Raw genomic sequence first — 17,868 nt, 5'->3', positions numbered from 1 at the left:
CCCCTGCTCATCCCTGCTGGCTTTGCCACTAAACTGACTCTCAGGAACTAGAAATGTGGAAGCTTTCTAGCCAGAAAACTGGAGGGCATCTTTATAAGCGTGACCCCCCAAACCAACAACACTCCTGCAGCCGGAACTCTGCCGCCAGGAGAAATGTAGCAATTACTGCCTTCACCTCCGAAGCCTGCCCCTGAGTGAGGGATTTCTTCCCTACCGATCCTCCTTCGGCTAAAAAAGTGACAAAAGTGAGTTGGTTGGAATACAAGTCACAGGGCAGAGCTTCGGTGGCCCTGCTTATAGTGAGGAGTTGGAGCTGGAGCGGCTCCTGTGGCGCCGGCGCACGGGGGACCTGCGCCGAGGGGAACGCGACCTCCTCCTCATCCGTGGGGGTGACCTGCGCCACATGGGAGGCAGTGGCAGCATTCTCCTGGGAGGGCTGAATCTCCTGAAGGGGTGGCCGAGGCCAGGGGGCCAGCACAGCGGTGGCAGTGATCTCCTGGCCATCGATGTGTCCTCCGTCCACGTGCCTCAGCGCCTTCTCGGCTTCATCTGGATTCTCAGACTCCACATTTGCGTAGCCTTTAGACAGAGGCGGGCGCATCCTTTCTACAGGCACGTCAATCATTTTAATTTTCCCATAGGTGGAGAATATCTCCATGATATGACCCTTGGTCACATTCCTGGCGAGCCTTCCAATGTGCACTTTGGTGGGTTTAGGGGAAGCGCTCCGCCTTTTCCTTTCCTTTTCATCTCTTCTGGGTGGTTTGGATTTGGAGCCGGAACGCCGCCTGTTGTCCTGCCTGCGCCGAGAAGGACTCGGAGAGCCAGGGGAGCTGCCAGAGCTGGAGCTGCGGGATGTGCTGGAACTTCCCGAGCGGCTCGATGCTGAAGATGAGCTGGAGCCGCTGCTGGAGCCCGTGCTGGTGCTCGAGCCCGAGCTGGCGGTCGAGCTGGACCGAGACCTGGTGCTGCTGCTACCACTGGAAGCGCTGCGCCTCTTTGGAGTTTCATCCCTGCCACGATCCTTCTCGCTGGACGCCTTGGTGGCCCCCTTATCTTTAGAGCGATCCTTGGACTTCTCATCAGAGCGGTCTTTGCGTTTGGTAGGAGAAGGAGCCCCAGTGCTGGACTTTTTATTATTTTCTCTGACTCCTAGCAAGCTCTTCTTTTTCACTCCTGATAAATCCATTCTCCCCTTCTGAGGTGTTCAAAGCAGCAACGGCGGCCTCACTTATCTGAACGCTCACTTCTAACTTGAGTCTGAGAAACGATCCCTAATCAATTGCAATTTACGCCAAAGTGCAGTATCTTCCCGCAGCCGCCGCGACCTCCTCCCGCTCTTCTCAACCTCTGAGGCCCACGCTGCTCGGGCATCAGGATTAAGGAGTGGGAGGGCCCTCTGTATGTTTTAGACACGCAGCAGATGATAATTAGAGAATAAAGTTGATGAGCTAATTCATACTCAATACATATGCAGATATGTTGAATATGTAATATTCAACAACATATCTTCATATTAATAAGAAATGACACCCTGACGTCCCAAAATTAATCTCAAAAGCTAGTTTTGCAGGTTCATCTACTGTCCAGCGGAGAGAGATTTAGGGGCAGGTGAGGGGCTTTCTAGGTGCTCCCCCAAATCTGTCTGTTACAGAAAAATGAAGAGGTTGGATAGACGCTCAGTATGTATAATGTGAGCACACTTCCCAGTGTTTACAAGGTTTCATGCTTTCAGTATATAACCAAACATACAAGTAAGGGATCTTAAACGATGTGCAAAGGTTTATGAGGAACCCAGGCCTTTTCTGGATAATCTTCGTGTTTGTGCACCTGTCCACCTCTCCTCTAAGCACTGGACAGGAGCAGGAGAAAGCAGGCCATGGGAGTGAGAGACAAGTGTAACCAGAAGCATCTCAAAGGCCCAAACAGACCTCAGGAGTGCACACATTCTCACAGGTGCACGTTGGGAAATATTTACCTTCCTCCTTTGGCAGAAGTCAGTTAGTTCCCCATGTACTAGGATGGAAGGGAACAATGAGAACCAGCTCACCAGAAGTGTAGGCTCCTGTCCACAACTTTCCATTCTGCCTGGGAGCAGTGGCCAGAGGGAGATGATAAAAGTAGGTAGAAGTTAGCTCTGTATATACAGCCCAAAACTTGAGGAGCCCTCAAGGGAGAAGGGGGGTGGAGACCTCCTGAGTTTTGTTCTTCTCTCCTTTGTTAGACAGATGGATTCTGCCTTGTCCTGTTTCTCATATTGTTTTTGGTGGGGAGGTTTTGCCTCACCAACTAAAAGCTAGGCTGCTTAAGAGCAGGGACTTTGTGGGACTTCCCTGGCGGTCCAGTGGTTAAGACTCTGCACTTCCACTGCAGGGGGCATGGGTTCGATCCCTGGTCGGGGAACTCCTGCATGCCACAGGACATGGCCAGAGAAAAAAAGGGAGCGGAGACTTTGTCATATCCTAGCTACCTAATTTGCTCTGCAAGTTCCAGAAGAATATAATGTTGTCCTCTACACAGTTGATGCTTAACAAAGTCTCCTTTGCTTCTAGCGCCTTCCTTTCCTGTCTCTCCTCAGTGTAATGTCTGATTGCCCTGTGAACTCTCAGGGAGGCATCAACGGTCTAAAGTCTGAATTATCTAAGCAGCGGGTCCACTCTCTTTCTGGTCTCTGTGTAAAAACCTGCCGCTGACTTTGAAAGCGTTTCTCTGTATATCGTTGCTTAATATCCCTACGTAAGGTGCGCCCTCTTGGTTTTCCAGAAATCTCCATAACTGAGACTCCAACAGGTTAATTTGCCCAAAGACTCATGGCTGGTCGGGGACAGGACAGGGATTTAAGCTGGTAGGTTTGAAAGCCAAGCCCCTGCTTCTGTCATCTGGCTTCCACTGACTTCTCTGCAGAGAAAGGGGTGATTAATCAGACAACAAAGTGGGTAAAAAGTGGGCAGCAAGGAGACCCAGTGTGCATGAGTAGAACAGTGAAAATATCCCCCATCCTCCTAAACAGTATGTATACATCACGCTTTCTGTCTCTATCCCCAGGCTCCCCAGGGTGTGGAGAGGTTAACAAGCCTCCACGTTCCCGGCTGGGGCTTACCTTTCTGGGTACAGGTCAGAGTGTTTCGAATCCTTCTTGTTTCTCCTGTTACACTTAGTTACTTGGCTCTTTCCCATTATTTTTCTTCTGGGATGCCACTTTTTTATCGCCGTTTTTTAATACAGTCATGGAAAATGATGAAGTAACTCAGAAAACACTTCCTCCTTGCTCTTAGCAAGTTATTTGTGCTCCAGTTCTAAACTGCTAGACAAATCTCTGATAATTAATGAATTTCTACCAACATAATACCTCGTAAAACATATCTTTTGGGTAACATACCTGCATTTATAGAAACATATTTAAATTAAATGCACTCCCAATCCAAAAAAAAAAAAAAATTGTCCCCATAATTTTAATGGAATTCAGCAAACCCATTCTAAAATATATCTGGGAAAGACATTTACAGAAGAACCCAGGTCTTTTTCTTTTTTTTTTCCCAGAAGAAAAAATGAGGAATAAATTGCTTAACCAATTTTCATAATACATTATACATATTCAATAATTAAAACTGTGGTGTAGGAGCAAGCAAGTATCATATGCCCATAAATTAACATAGTATGATGTAATAGAGACTCCAGAAACAGAAACATGCAGTGTGAGAACTAAACACATGTTAAGTAAGACATAACACCATAAAACTCCTGGAAGAGCGCATAGGCAAAACATTCTCTGACATAAATCGTACCAAGGTTTTCTTAGGTCAGTCCCCCAAGGCAATAGAAATAAAAACAAAAATAAACAAATGGGACCTCATCAAACTTACAAGCTTTTGCACAGCAAAGGAAACCATAAAAAAAGAAAAAATGAGAAGACAACTTACAGAATGGGAGAAAATATTTGCAAATGATGTAACATCATTTGCAGGATGGGAGAGAGAGAAGGAGGGAGAGAGAGAAGCAGGGAGAGAGAGAAGGAAGGAGAGAGAGAAGGAGTGAGAGAGAGAAGGAGGGAGAGAATGAAGGAGGGAGAGAGAGAAGGAGGGAGAGAATGAAGGAGGGAGACAGAGAAGGAGGGAGAGAGAGAAGGAGGGAGAGACTGAAGGAGGGAGAGAGAGAAGCAGGGAGAGAGAGAAGGAGGAAGAGAGAGAAGGAGGGAGAGAGAGAAGGAGAGAGGGAAGCATGGGGTTATTGCCTAGAAGGGAGGGATTGTGGAACCCCACAGTATTTCCTTTTTAACTAGTGATCAAAACACCTAGAAAACTTCAAAAAGCTAAATGCTCAGGGAGAGGAGGTACAAAGGGAAGCCATACACATGACACTGTGATGAGTGAACCAGGGAGGAGAAATCTCCAGTATTCTCTTTGGTTCTTGCCAGTGCTCTGGGGAGTTGTTGAGCTGCTGTGAGCACAAGTGGCCCTCTGTGCAGCAAAGGCCTTTGCTCTGCTGAGTATTCACCATCAGCAAAGAGCCAGTACACGTTTCTGAGTAGCCCAGTTCTACCTACATTGGACTGCAGGTGTCAAAAAAGCCTGTTTTAGGTCGCTCCTAATGATATCTGCAGCACCTCAGAGCTGTAGATCTAAGGGACAGAGTGGACACCGAGGGACAAGCAAACACCAGTCATCTCCTGACCACCATATTTCTCTCCACTTCTTGGCCATTTCCGGCAGCTGATTGCCAGTGGCCAGAGGGGGAGAGAGGACAGCAGCACTGAGCCCACAGCAATGTGAGGTTGCAAGTGGCATGCATGGGGACAAGGAGCCCCACTTCAGGTCCCGTCCGGGTTGCTCAGGACACACCTTGGCCAGGCACCAAGGCTGCATGTTGTTCATTAAAATAGGAACATCCTGACCAAGACTTTGAAGATAGGAATCACCCATCCCAAACCAGACATGGCTCACCAGTCGCCAAGAAGGAAGCCAAAAGTGGTGAATGATTAGCAGAGCTGGCAGACAGCTCCAGAGTCTGTGGACACCGAGTGCCTTGAAAGAGTTTCCTGAGGAAAACTCAGCTTGACCACAGGAGCCCATGGAGGTCCTTCACATCCTGGCTGCTCCACACAAGACTCCCCCTCAGACCTGTCTCCCCTACCCACCACCCAATGTTCTCGAGGGGCCCCAGCACAGCCACTGCCACTTGTCTGGCAGGAAATGCCAGGATGAGCCAGAATGCCTTCAGGAATTCAGTACATATGAATTTACTAAAAGTTGTGAGATAATCTTGCCCTCACAAAGCTTACGATATAGTTAAAGGTGTAGTAGACTGAGACACGCACAGGAAATACACAAATTACACACTAATTAGAGAATGTCCTGCTGAATGATGAGTCGAGTGCAGATTAGAATAGTTCAATGACAGGAGGTGTTCCTGGGGGAGGTTCAAGGTTGGTCAGAATCATCCCTGGATATGTCTTAGAAAACTGCCAGAAACTCAGGGAAGGTTCTAGTGTCAAGTACTTTCAAAAGCCTTTATACCAACTTGAAAGGAATCCCTCAGTTCTTATCGTTGCAGGGCCAACATGGCTAAGAACCCAGGGCTGTACTGGATGTGTTGTAGAGTGGCAGGGCCAATTAAAGGCCTGCCCCACCAGTCTCTAATGCTAAGACAAGGGCACCTGTGGGGGAAGGCATGGGACCTTGAGATCTGGAATGGGGAAACAGGGGAGGCTGAGAGGTTTGAACTCCCCAATTCCATAGGACCTCTCTTTCTGATGGAGGAAACCCGTCTTCCCACTTGAGAGAAAAAGTCTTCCTCTGCATAAACACCTTTCAGTGACTGCACCCAGGAGGGTCCCATCACCAAGGGATGCCAGTAGGACCTATTCCCACCACTCTTAATACCTCCATGTCCCTAACAAGAGTAGATCCCAACACAGCCCAGACAAGGGGGTACAAGACCTGGCCTGAGGTGAGAGAGGGAATCGACCCACCAAAAGGGTTACAAGACCTCACCAACCGGTATTGGCAAGAGTACAGGGAACGTGGATGTGAATGAATTCTAAAGGTGTTTGACTATGTAGAATGAAATTGAAGAGTTGATTGAGCCTCCTTTATCAATATGAGTTGACTCTCCTGAGATTCTAGGTTTAATACGTGGCTTGAGCATCTGGGAATGGTATAAATATCGATAGTTGGCTAGTTTGGCCAATTGAAACCTGGGCTCAATGGCGGCCTACAGTCAGCAAAGTTGACATACTGGAACTTCCCTGGCGAACTCTAGAGAAGCACTGCCAAGCAGAACATTCTGCAAGGATGAGAAGTTCCTAAAATCTGTGCTGTCCACTATGATAACTTCTAGCCACTTGTGGCTATTGAGCACTTGAAATGTGGTCAGTGCAACTAGGGAAGGGAATTTTTCATTGTAACAGATTGAAATTTAACTAGCCACATGTGGACAGTGGCCATTGTAGCAAATGGTGCAGTGCTAGTGTAAAGAGCCTGAAGGCTCAGGAAATGGCAAGGTGACTTCTTTTTTAGCTGAGTCCACTCTCGCTGCATCCCATAGGTTTTGATACATAGAGCGCTTTCACTGTCATTCGCTTCTGAATAATTTTTCCATTTATATTTTCATTATTACTTTATTTATTTTTTATTTAACCAAAAAGTTATCTGGAAAACATTGCTCTTTTTATTTCTATCAGTTTTTATTTTACGCATATAAAGGCCGCAGTGTTAACGCATTAAAATTGATAATTGTTATATCTTCTTTGTGAGTTGAAGGTAACAGAAAGGACAAAATATATTTGTCCCTTTTAATGTTAGTGATTCTCATCTTTAGTGTTCTTTTGTCTGATGTTAGTATTATAACATCTATTTTCTTTTATTATTTTTCTAGTCTACTTTTTTTTTTCATTCTTCAAAAGTATTTTATTTATTATTATTATTTTTTAACATCTTTATTGGAGTATAATTGCTTTACAATGGTGTGTTAGTTTCTGCTTTACAACAAAGTGAATCAATTATACATATACATATGTTCCCATATCTCTTTCCTCTTGCATCTCCCTCCCTCCCACCCTCCCTATCTCACCCCTCTAGGTGTTCACAAAGCACCGAGCTGATCTCCCTGTGCTATGCGGCTGCTTCCCACTAGCTATCTATTTTACGTTTGGTAGTGTATATATGTCCATGCCACTCTCTCACTTTGTCACAGCTTACCCTTCCCCCTCCCCATATCCATTCTCTAGTAGGTCTGTGTCTTTATTCCCGTCTTGCCACTAGGTTCTTCATGAACATTTTTTCCCCCTTCGATTCCATATATATGTGTTAGCATACTGTATTTGTTTTTCTCTTTCTGACTTACTTCACTCTGTATGACAGACTCTAACTCCATCTACCTCACTACAAATAACTCAATTTCGTTTCTTTTTATGGCTGAGTAATATTCCACTGTATATATGTGCCACATCTTCTTTAACCATTCATCCGATGATGGACACTTAGGTTGCTTCCATGTCCTGGCTATTGTAAATAGAGCTGCAATGAACATTTTGGTCCATGACTCTTTTTGAATTATGGTTTTCTCAGGGTATACGCCCAGTAGTGGGATTGCTGGGTCGTATGATAGTTCTATTTTTAGTTTTTTAAGGAACCTCCATACTGTTCTCCATAGTGGCTGTATCAATTTACATTCCCACCAACAGTGCAAGAGGGTTCCCTTTTCTCCACACCCTCTCCAGCATTTATTGTTTCTAGATTTTTTGAGGATGGCCATTCTGACCGGTGTGAGATGATATCTCATTGTAGTTTTGATTTGCATTTCTCTAATTATTAATGATGTTGAGCATTCTTTCATGTGTTTGTTGGCAATCTGTATATCTTCTTTGGAGAAATGTCTATTTAAGTCTTCTGTCCATTTTTGGATTGGGTTGTTTGTTTTTTTGTTATTGAGCTGCATGAGCTGCTTGTATATTTTGGAGATTAATCCTTTGTCAGTTGCTTCATTTGCAAATATGTTCTCCCATTCTGAGGGCTGTCTTTTGGTCTTGTTTATGGTTTCCTTTGCTGTGCTTTAATGCCTATGTTTTCAGCCTTTCTGTGCCCCGTTGTTTAAGCATATGTCTTATAATCAGCATATAGCTTGACTTTGTATTTTAACCTGTTCTGAAACTCTATTACTTTGACAGGGGAATTTAAGATACTTACATTTATCGTGATCATTGATATATTTGGACTTGTTAGTAGAATTTTATTTTATGCTTGCATTGTTTCTTATTTTAGTCCTGACCCCAGTTCCGCTTTTAAAAATATTTCCATAGGACTGAGTAACTTACATTTACTAGAATTAAAATTTCTTCTAAAACAAAGATATGTCTGTTAGAATCGAAGGCGATAGGAACTTGAGACTGGCGATACTTTACTGTGCTTCTGTATTCGTCCACTTTGCTCACCCCTCTGGCTCCAGCTTCGTAAAACTTTACAGACCATCTCTTTGAATCCTAGAACCTTGACATGCCATATAGGCATGTCACATAGGCAAAGATGTCCTTGGGTTCTCATGGCACCAATTGCTTATGCGACAACCTCTGTTCTTTCATTCCTCAAATAAATGAATTTTATATGTGAAATTTAACAAAAACCAAGGCCTTACGCGACTCTTCAGAGCAGCACCATCTAAGGCAGCAGTTATTGGTTAGTATCTTTTCTGCCTGCTAAAAAATACATTTTGAGACATCCTAAGAAACAATAGGATGTGGTGGTTGGTAGTCCAGATCCTGGGCCTATTCTGCCATGGCTGGAATCTCAGCTTTGTCACCTTCCCTGTCGTCCGATAGCTGTAAGATCTCAGTCCAGTAACTTAACTTCTCTAGGCCATGCTTTCCTCATAAGAAATACAAGGTCAATTATAATACCACTCGGAGGATGACTGGGAGGATTGGAAGAGGTAATCCACGTGGAAACACTCAGCACGATCCTCGGCACAGTGTAAAAGCTCAGAAGGTGATAACTGATATTCCTTTTCTTCTTGTTTCTTTGGCTGCCCCGTGCGGTATGGGGGATCTTAGTTCCCCAACCAGAGATCAAACCTGTGCCCCCTTGCAAGGGAAGTGTAGAGTCGTAACCACTGGACAGCCAGGGAAGTCCCAATAACTGATATTCTTAACAATGATCTTCGTCCATTCCCAGGACCCAAAATAAGACCATTTTCACACAAATGGGCATTTTCTTAATCCCTCCCACAAGGAGAGCTGTGGAACTTCTTGAAGACTCATGACATCTCTATGAAGAGACATAATCTACTTCTCCTGCTATTCTCAGCATCCCAAAGCTGACTGAAGATCTATATCCACGAACAGAGGGTCCAGGTTTTAAACAGGTGCTACATGCACTGGCCTCGTACTGATAACCTCTGCCCTCTTTGTACGTTTTGTCTGCAGTTGCTGTATGAAGAAGACCTGGCCTGAATGAAATATTCAGTCCTGGATCTTTTCATGTCCCAAATTAACTTTAATGAGCAAACAGGGAAAGATCAAGAGGCTGCGACTGGGACTTAGGGGAAACTTTGAAGCAGAAGCCAGGAAGGGGTAGATGCCCTCTGGAATTGGGCCAGCGTTTGCTTTTGATGACAGCGAACCCTCAGATCTTGTTCATCTGAGCTGAAATCAAGGGGCTCTGGTACCAGAATACCTGAGATTTCATGTATTACAATGCCTCTGTGTTCCTCATTCAACAAACATGTGTTGAATACCTACTATGAGCAAGAAACTTGCTCTAATGCTTTTATTATATGCTTTGGGTAATACCAAGGTGAATAAGACACTGTCACGGCCCACAAGGATTTTTCCTTCTAGTAGAGGAAATATGATGTACACAAATGGCCACGTTGGGGGTGGTGGGGGGGCACTGTGACATGTCGGATAGAAGGTACAATGTTCCATCTGATGGAAGAAGGAGCCGTTGCTTCCACCTTGGAAGGAACCAAGACTGCCGTATGCAGGCAGTTAGATGGGAGCTGCCCCTTTAAGAAGAGTGGGATCTGGACCAGTAGAGATGAGCAGTGGTCTTTCAGGTGGAGCACACAGGGTGAGCGCCAGCAGGGCCGTCCAGGGAAGGTTCTGGGAATAGCAAATTGTACCTCCCCTGTTTCTTCTAGCTGTGTTTTCATGGGAAAATGTCTTCAGCAACCTGAGCCTCGGTTTCAACCATGGGGCTAGTTCTGTATACTCCTCAGAATAATTGTAAAGATTAAATGGCTTATAATAGGCAAGTGTGTAGATCATTGTTTGTGCTTCAATAATGGTAGTTAGTGTCGCTCATGCCTGTTTCTGTTTCTCCCCTCCATTCCAGTCCCTAAGCTGGTGAGAAGCAGATTCCCAGGAATTTCTACTGGGATATGGAATTTGGGGGCAAAAAAGGGAGGGATCGGCAGGTCAATATTGATGTTTAACTGAGGAGGTTTAGGATTGCCACAGGCAGTCCCCAGCAGAGGTAGTTCCTCCCTGTCATCAAAGGGCCCTCGTGTCCAGGATTGAACTGTTCCCATCTTGTTACAAACTGCACGATGGCATGAGCATCTTTTCCAAGTGTCTTGTCACATCCACATCACCAAAGAGCTCTTCTTTCAAAGACATTTCCTTCACTGCTTTCCCAGTCTTCTGTTTGAAGACATTTCCAGAAAGGAGCTTAAGAATTCATCAGCTGCTCCGTTCCTAGCAGAGTAGGTCTTCTGGACTCGTCTCAAGTGTAATACACCTCATTTGGAGCTATGTCTTGTCATTTTCCATTTTTGGTATTCGATTCAACAAATGCTTGATATAAGATCTTCCCTGTAACTCACTCGTTTGTCTCTAAGTTTCGGCAGAAGCCTCAATGGTTAGTAATAGAACCGTTGATGGGAAATCCTGTTGTCATTCCAAGGGCAGGTGCTGGAGCCTCTACGCAAGACTTTCAAAGGGAAGACTTGGAGTCACGCTGCTGGCTTTTGTCCTTCACGCAGCCCATGTAAGAAGCTGAGGTTGACAAGAGATTGGAAAGTGGCGATTTCTTTACAGAGAATGTCAGTGAGAAATCATAAATTGTTTAAAGCTTGCTCCCTGACATGTCGAGCTCATTCAGCCAAGTAGAGGCTGTGCTATGACCACACTGTGTTAGGAGTCGGGGAGTCACAAAGGTGAATAGGCCCAATACCTGCAACCTAGGGGCTGCTAAGGAGCAGTAACACCTTTAATAACAGTCACACCCTGAAAAGCCTGACAGTACCATTCCAAAGTAGTATAGGGGATGGGAAAGACATTCCATCTTAGGACCTGGAGTCTTTGTAGCAGGGGATCTGGGCCAGGACAAATGGCAAGGGTGGGGCAAAGGCATTTAGTACAGACAGAACTGCTTGAGACAATCCAGGTATACAACAAAGCACAAGAATGCTTGCCGATCAAGATCATACAGGCTGTAACTGTGACAATGGGAATGAAAACGGTGGTATGTTTTAAAGATAAACAGCATAAAACAAATCCTCACGGTCCTTTACAGTTTACAGAGCTTTGGGGGATATCTTACTAAGTTTGACAATCACCGCAACCCACGGGATCAGCAGGGAATGTGCTTGTTTGACAAAAGAAATAACTGTAGGTCAATGTTATTATCTTACCCAGTAGTACAGAGCTAGCCAACGATATAACTAGGATCTGACCCTAGGCTTCGTGGTTTCAGGTTTTGTTTGTCAGTTGTTTCATGGCATTTAATCCTCTCCCTCCACACAGGTTATGAGCAGTTCAGTTCTAGCAACTATTGCAAATTTTACTTTTGGAATTCCAGGGGTGTGCTGTGAAGATTATATCGATTGATTCACCCATTCAACAGACAATTACATTTTAACAGGAGGAGATAGATCATAAAAGATATGCAAGCAATGTATGTATATATTAGATGCTAATAAAGTCTAGAGGGAAAAATAAAGCAGAGAAAGGGAATAGGATTCACCAGGCCTGCCAGGGGTTGCTATTTTAAATAGGGTCATACATGAAAACTTGTGTGATAATGGTGACATTTGAGCAGAGACTTAAAAGAAGTGACATGAGCTAGTGAGTCATGCACTGTCTGGGGAAGGGACCAGTTAAGACAATGGCAGTTATCCCGATGGCAGCTGATGGTGGTGTGGACCAGGGTGAGAGAGGTGAAGACGGTGAGAAGTGGTCAGAGTTTGTATGGTTTTTGAAGGTAGCGTCAGGAGGACTAAGAGACTGATGAGATGTGTGGTATAAGAGAAAGGAAAGCACCTCCCCAAACCCCAACACCAAGATTTTCAGCCTGAGGCAAGAAAAGGTGAATTTGCACTCTGTTGAGATGACAAAGGCTTCAGGAAGAAAAGGATTTGGGGGAAAGATAAGGAGTGTATTGGGGGGCACTTTAAGTTTGAGATGCCTGTTGGACGTTCAAGTGTTGATGGCAATTGGTTATAAGTGTCTGGAGTTCAGGAAGAGGTCAGGACTAGTATACAGAAATAGGAGTTAGCATAGAGTTCTACTGATTTTCAGTGGAGTGATTGTCAGAAACTGTGAAGGATCTGAGTTTGACCTTATTTGAGGTCAGCTTACCCCAGCCTCATGGATGCTGGCAGAAAACATGAGTTCCTGGGGTCACAGACAAAAGACATTATTACTCTCAGCAATAGCAGTAGCCAGAGTAGCCGCCTTTCCCTGCCCTGTTCCCTGAGTCTCAGTTCCCTAAGGCAATGTGGAGAGGGCCAGAAGTGCCTGCATACACACAGTGGGTTGCATGACAGGAAAGGAACCCCAGGCTGAGGGAGCCTGAAGCTTTTGTAACAGGCAATAGGCATGCCTATCCTTTGCTCTGAGATGGACACTATCTGTATGTTCCAAAGCTGTTTGCTACACAAAGATCCTTGAAAAGACAGTCCGGAATAAAGCCAGTCGGCATCTCTGCTCATGAACTGTTCAGAAAGGCAGGAGAATTGTCTCCCCACATGGTGTCACCTCTGAAGGATCACTGTGGAAATCTTAAGGGGCACTGTTGGCTTTTACAATGACTGTGGGTGCTACTGGCATTTCATAGGCAGGAGTCAGGGCTATTCGATATCCTGCAATGTGCGGGACAAGTATCACACAAAGAGAACGATCTCATGTCCCACACAACTTTGAATACCTTGTCAGGCATTCACTTAAGTGAAAAAAATTATAATTATTTGAATTATGTTAACCTCGACTCTCTTTCCACTTTACAAAATATTCTTTTTAGTATGGCAATATATGCTTATTATTTAATCATTTAAATCAAAGGCACATTGTACTTTGCTTTGTTCAGAATTTAATCCAAAGTTATCATTTGGGGAAACAAAGACATTGTTAGCATCGAGATCCATTATTTGAGTAGTCACACCACATATCAGATTACAGTTGCAGCTGAAACAATTATAGTAATTGTAGGGGTGTGTGTGTGTGTATTTATATTCAGCCTTTATTTCGTAAGGTCAAATAGGAAGAAATAGACAATTTTGGGGGGCGTATTATCTAACTTCTCTTAAGTAAAACTTACTCAACATAAGAGGGTATGATAGAGTCCGATGCTTGCTACAAATCCTGTTGAAAGATCAACGAGGAAGAGGATTGGAAAGTAATCATTGGATTTAGCAGCATAGAAATCATCAGTGACCTTGAAAAGAACAATTTCAGCAGAGAGGTGGGGACAAGGGTCTGTTTGAAGTTGGTTCAAAAGAGCACGAGGGGACAGGAGTTGAGACGCGAGTATAAACAACTTCTTTGAGGAGGTTTCCTGTAAAGGGGAGCAGAGCAAGAGGATGATATGCAAAGCACTTATCCCAGGGCCTAGCACACAGAAAGGGCTCAAAAAATGTTGGCCAAAGAAGGGCTTGATGACCCATGGGAGGTCTACTGAGTAAGGGCTAATGGAAACAAATGTAGACATAGGGGCTGGTCAGGAAGAGCTTCCTGGAGCCTTGTCAGTCTTAAAAGAAATGATGGGGTTAGAGGGGGAGGATGGAGATGAGAGGGTGTTTCAGGCGTAAGCCAAGGCGCCGTGATGGGGAGGAGCTGTGGGGGAGCTGCCTGCCAAGCCAGGGAGCTTTGGGCGGAGCAGCCCAGGTTGACGAGGGAGACCTGGAGACAGCAGACTGAAGACCTTGAATGCCAGACTGTGGCATTTATTTTGGGTCTGATGAACCAGTAGGGAGCCAGAGATCCTGAGCAGTCAGGGGCATAGTGGGAATCTAGCACTGATTGTATTTCTCAGACTGTGAGCTATGCTTCTATTCCAAGTGTTGAAGTTGGGCAGGTTACAACGCATGCTGCCTGCCTACAATCTAATGAAAAGCACATATTTTTATGCTAATCCAACCTTCAGTTTCCTCCCTGAGTTAGGGCCATCCTGGGAATACAGTTCTTGGGATAAAGATTAATGGGGAATAGAAACTTACCAGGGATCTAAGGAGGGGTGGGAAGAAGGGGTCCTCCTGAAGGAGTGCATTTGATGCTGGCTTTAAAACAGCCTGTTTCTGCAGAAAGCCAGGCACTACTGTCAGCTGCCTGTTAGCAGCGGGCTCTGGTTTCTCAGGCAGGGGCCTAATACATGCTTTAACAATGCCTCTTCATTTCCACGAATCAGGGCGAGCAAACTGCAAGCCGGCTGGGTATTTTAGAGGTAGGATTATTCATCTTGTCACGTATGGTATTGACATTCTGACCAGGCATGTTTGGCACAGTCCAGTTACCCAGGGAATGAATGAGTGGTGAGGGTCAGTCCAAGAGGCAGTGTGGTCCAGGGGCAAGCACCAGGCTTTGGTCCCAGCTGGACCTGGCTTTGAATCCCAGTCTTTCACCTCCTGCCTATGTGACCTCTGACAAGTCCTTAAACCTCAATTACTTTATCTGTCAAATAGGGTGATGCTTATCATAAGGATCTGCTACCCACAGAGTGTGTTGCATAAGAAGGGTTATGCCATTAGTTTATGTTTAAATGCCATCCAGTTGTGAGGAGTCAATAAATGATGGGGTAAATGGAGAACCACAGGAGAGAAGCGCCAGTACTTTTTGGCCAGAACGTGACAGTTCCACCTAGTTAAACCTCACTTAGCCCCAGATTATAGTCCCCTCTTTGGTAATCCTATTTTGTTCACATGGTCCAAGTTATAAGGAAAGCTCTTACAGGAGATTGCAGTCATTGCTGAATTCTTTAGATTGTTAGATTATTAGGTAATGACTCAATATCCTTTTTGATCCTGGGGCTTTTCACATAGAGAGATTAGGCAGGTGCATAGCCAGAGGGAAAGAGCAGGCAAAGAAAGTGCTTGTAAACAAGTGACTTTGGGCTCCATCAGCAGCTTGGAGCTATATAGAACTCTATAGAACTATAGCTTTCTCTTAGATCATCAAGTGCTGGCTGGCATGATGGAGACACAGATGTGTTTCCATGGGTGTTAGGGCCTTGCTTGCCCCACTTCACCATGGAAAAGTTGCAACGCCAGCTACATACAGGAATCCATAGAGATTCAGCATGGCATGTGAGGGAGGTGGTCCGACCTCTACCTGGAACGGAGTTTGAATTATTCTTGAAGTGGGACTCTGAAAGCTGGCGTGGGAATGCGGGGCCAGGGCTGCCCTGGGCCTGAATGGAGAATGATGGAGAGACAGCCACCGGTGGGGCTGTGGTCTGAGGGGCCTTTGCTAATCTGCTCCACTAATTCACCCCTCCTCTTTCCCTGATCCCCACCAGCCAAGATATCTGAATTTTGCCATTGTATGGAGACTCAGATTTGGGGTCTGGAATCCTCCTGCCTGAGCTTAAACCTTAACTCTAACATATACTACCTGCATGAACTTCAGTTAATTAACCTTTCGAAGCATCAGTTTCCTCTTTCTCAAAATGAGGATAAAATTAGCATTATTGTAGCATAAATTAGGATTTTTTGGTGAAGATTAAATGAGAAAAATCTATGAAGCCTAATTCAGTGTCTGTCGCAGAATAATTGTCAATAATTGTTAGCAAGGATATGTGAGAGGTTACTCTGGTGAATGACAATACTTTTAGAAAATGCTTTCACAGCATTACCACCTTCAGTTTTCACATCTAAGAAGAATTATCACTCTTTTTAATTAGATGATTGAGGTTCAGAGCAGCCATATGACTTTCCAAGTTTACGTCCTAAGAAAAATCAGGAATTCGACGGAGTGGTCCAAATTCAGAGGCCAATTTTATTTCATGACAATATGCCGCTGGATGAATGCTTAGAGAGAAGGGGACAGGGCAATATTAGCTGGGAGAGGGAGGGAACACAGAACGGAAAAATGAAAGAGTGCTCAAATCCACACTTTTACGCATGGAGTTAGGTGTTAAAGAGTGGAATCTCTGAGAATAATATCCATAGTTATACTTCACTCACTTCTGGAAGATTATAGATAGGAAACCTCAAGTATCCAGAATACAGAGAAGGTCCAAGAGAAAAGAGCACCCTTAAACACTTTAGCTGGAATCAACGTGCTAAAGTTCAAGCAGTGGCAATCACGCAGAGAGGCACCTGGAAACCTCACTCAGCGCCAGTTCGCTCTGCTTTTATGTGCAATGTTAATAAGTGTATCTTCCTGATTCATTTACTAGGTCATAAATTAGAAATGGTATATTAATTGAAGAGAAAATTGACATACTGACCGCAGAGAAGAACTAGCTGGTAGCCTAAGAGAAAAAACTCTGACAAGCAAAACAAAACTTAAACGATTTTACCAGTTTGGGGTTAAGTGCAGATAATCACAGCGCTCCCTCTGTAACCCACCCCCTACCTCATGGTGTTCCTTCCTATATGATGGCACAAGATAACTAACTGAGCCATAAAAGATAAAAACTTAAATTGTTTTCACCTTCCCTAATTAAAGGTAGCAGAGAAGTTTCAACATATTTTAGCAATATTCATGTCTAAAATTATTTTAAAAACTGAAAATAAATGCCGAATTTGATTCGTTTCCTAGACAACTTGATGGCAAATAAACAGGTTTTATCGTCACTAAAAAGTAATTCATGTGTATAAATGAATTAGAAAATGAGCTTTTCTTGAATAGCTAGTCCAAGGACTTAAATTTTTACTTCAGTGTGACCTCATCTTAACTCATTCAATTACATCTACAATACTCCTATATCCAAATAACATCACATTCTGAGGTGCTGGAGGTTAGGACTTCAACATATGAATTTGGGGGTGAGAGATGGACACAATCTAACCCATAAGAGGTAATCCACAACAAGGAGGGTGAGCTGATGCACATAATGGGGGAGTAGCACCCCAAGAGTGTACCATAGAATGTAATAGAAGAATCTGAAAGAGACAAGGCTCTTCACCTCTCTCAGGCATGGTCTCCTCAACATCTCAGGGAGGCAGCATCCTTCCGCTAAGACGGCTGTTATCAGGGTAAGGCCAGATAATGTAAAGAAAGCGCCACAAACTGTGATAACGTGAGTTTTCATTTTTATTATACTAATTCAGAACGATAACTCCCGTTTACTGAGGGCTGTGCTAAACTCTATCTCATTCAATTCTTACTATAACCTCGTGTGGTAAACATCCTCATTTTATGGGTAAGGAGACTGAGGCTTAGAGAGGTTCAGTCATGAGCCTTAAGTCACATGGCTAGTAAGTGGCAGAGCCAGAATTGAAACTTTGGCTTGTCAGGGTCCAAAGTCTGAGCCTTTACTTATTCTAAATGTTTGCTTGTATTATTACTGAGTTCTGGGCAGTGGTAAGGCTGAGGAAGAGGCAAAAGAAAAGAGATATGTTTTATACTGAGGAGGAAAATTCAGTCTCATAGGAGAGTAGATGGAGGTTTATTTTAAAAGCAACTAAGGGACTTCCCTGGTAGCGCAGTGGTTAAGA

The 17,868-nt window shown here is 44.3% G+C and overlaps 1 pseudogene; it reads right to left on the bottom strand.

Annotated features, from left to right (window-relative positions):
- Positions 1-228: 228 nt before the first annotated feature.
- LOC132353065 (RNA-binding protein with serine-rich domain 1-like) lies at positions 229-1,314 on the bottom strand (annotated as a pseudogene).
- Between the last annotated feature and the right edge of the window lie 16,554 nt (positions 1,315-17,868).

This window comes from Balaenoptera ricei, chromosome 1, assembly GCF_028023285.1.
Source record: "Balaenoptera ricei isolate mBalRic1 chromosome 1, mBalRic1.hap2, whole genome shotgun sequence".
NCBI classification, from domain to species: domain Eukaryota; kingdom Metazoa; phylum Chordata; class Mammalia; order Artiodactyla; family Balaenopteridae; genus Balaenoptera; species Balaenoptera ricei.
This window is presented reverse-complemented; position numbering and strand designations above follow the sequence as displayed.